Source organism: Borostomias antarcticus (assembly GCF_949987555.1).
Source record: "Borostomias antarcticus genome assembly, chromosome: 11".
NCBI lineage: Eukaryota > Metazoa > Chordata > Actinopteri > Stomiiformes > Stomiidae > Borostomias > Borostomias antarcticus.
Window position 1 is genome coordinate 25,754,817 of NC_140244.1, and position 2,500 is coordinate 25,757,316.

General features: G+C 54.7%; 1 protein-coding gene across 1 annotated transcript in view; it reads left to right on the forward strand.

The window, feature by feature from the left end:
• Positions 1 to 2,500, forward strand: part of LOC311315538 (voltage-dependent L-type calcium channel subunit alpha-1F-like) — a 167,986-nt gene that overhangs the window by 27,483 nt on the left and 138,003 nt on the right.

Here is a 2,500-nt window from a genome sequence, read left to right on the forward strand (position 1 = left end):
TAATAGTAGTAGTAATAGTCATCGTAGTAATACAGTTGTAGCAGTAGTAGCAGTAGTAGTAGTAGTAGTAGTAATAGTAGTAATAGTAATGGTAGTAGTAATAGTAGTAATAGTAATGGTAGTAGTAATAGTAGTAGTAATAGCCATCGTAGTAATACAGTAGTAGTAGTAGTAGTAGTAGTAGTAGTAATAGTAGTAGTAGTAGTAATAGTCATCGTAGTAATACAGTAGCAGTAGTAGTCATCATCATCATCATCTTCATCCGCTTATCCAGGGTCGGGTCGCGGAGGCAGCAGCTCCAGCAGGGGGCCCCAGACATCCCTTTCCCTAGCAGCATCAACCAGCTCTGCCTGGGGAATCTTTAGCCGCTCACAGGCCAGTGCGGAGATGTAGTCCCGCCACCTAGTCCTGGGTCTACCCCGCGGCCTCCTCCCAGCCGGACACGCCTGGAACACCTCCCTAGGGAGGCGCCCAGGAGGTATCCTCACTAGATGCCCGAACCACCTCAACTGGCTCCTTTCGACGCAAAGGAGCAGCGGCTCTACTCCGAGTCTCTCCCGGATGACTGAACTTCTCACCCGATCTCTCAGGGAGACCCCAGCCACCCTCCGGAGAAAACTCATTTCGGCCGCTTGTATCCGTGATCTCGTTCTTTCGGTCATGACCCATCCTTCATGACCATAGGTGAGGGTGGGGACGAAGATAGACCGGTAGATCGAGAGCTTTGCCTTTTGGCTCAGCTCTCTTTTCGTCACAACAGTGCGGTATAGCGACTGCAGAACCGCACCAGCTGCTTCGATTCTCCGGCCAAACTCCCTCTCCATGGTTTCCTCACTCGTGAACAAGACCCCCAGATACTTGAACTCCTTCACTTGGGGTAAGGACTCATTTCCTACTCGGAGCGGACAGGCCACCGGTTTCCTGCTGAGAACCATGGCCTCAGATTTAGAAGTGCTTATTCTCATCCCAGCCGCTTCACACTCAGTTGCGAACCTATCCAGAGAGTGCTGGAGGTCGCAGGCAGCTGATGCCATCAGGACCACATCATCTGCAAAAAGCAGTGACGTGATCCCCAGCTCACCGAACTGCAAACCCACCTCCCCCCGGCTACGCCTCGATATCCTGTCCATGAAAATCACAAACAGGATTGGTGACAAAGCGCAGCCCTGGCGGAGGCCAACACCCACCGGAAAGGCAGACGACTTACTGCCGAGGACCCGGACACAGCTCTCACTCTGGGTGTACAGGGATTGGATGGCCCTAAGTAGGGACCCCCTCACCCCATACTCCCGCATAACCCTCCACAAGACCTCTCGGGGGACCCGGTCGTAAGCCTTCTCCAAGTCCACAAAACACATGTAGACAGGTTGGGCAAACTCCCAAGCCCCCTCCAAGATCCTTGCGAGAGTGAAGAGCTGGTCGGTAGTTCCACGACCAGGACGAAATCCGCATTGTTCCTCTTCGATCTGAGGTTCGACTATCGGCCGGACCCTCCTTTCCAGCACCTTGGAGTAAACTTTCCCTGGGAGGCTGAGTAATGTGATGCCTCTATAATTCGCACACACCCTCTGGTCCCCTTTTTTGAATATTGGGACCACCACCCCAGTCTGCCACTCCTTCGGCACTGACCCAGACTTCCATGCAATGTTACAGAGGCGTGTCAACCAAGACACCCCCTCTACACCCAGCGCCTTCAGCATTTCTGGACGGATCTCATCAGTCCCTGGGGCTCTGCCACTGTGGAGTTGGTTGACTACCTCAGTGACCTCCTCCAAGGACATTGACGACCCCCCATCATCTTCCGGCTCTGCCTCGATCGTAGAGGGTGGATTAGTCGGGTTCAGGAGTTCCTCAAAGTGCTCCTTCCAACGCTCAACAACCTCCTCAGTTGAGGTCAGCAGTGTCCCCTCCTTGCTGTATACAGCTTGGATGGTCCCCCGCTTTCCCTTCCTGAGGTGTCTGATGGTCTTCCAGAAACACTTTGGTGCCGACCGAAAGTCCTTCTCCATGGTTTCTCCGAACTCCTCCCACACCCGCTGCTTTGCCTTGGTCACGGCCGAAGCCGCAGCCCTCCGGGCCAGTCGATACCCTGCAACTGTTTCTGGGGTCTCCCGGGCTAACATAACCCGGAAGGCCTCCTTCTTCAGTCGGACGGCTTCCCTCACCACCGCTGTCCACCACGGTGTCCGAGGGTTACCGCCCCTTGAGGTACCTATGGCCCTCAGGCCACAGCTCCCAGCCGCAGCTTCAGCAATGGAGGCTTTGAACACCGACCACTCATGCTCGATGTCCCCAACCTCCACAGGGATGCCTGAGAAGCTCCGCCGGAGGTGGCAATTGAAATCTCTCTGGACAGGCTCTTCCTCCAGACGTTCCCAGTTCACCCTCACTACACGCTTGGGTTTTCCAGGTCTGTCCAGAAGTTTCCCCCGCCATCGAAACCAGCTCACCACCAGATGGTGATCAGTGGACAGCTCTGCCCCTCTCTTTACCCGAGTGT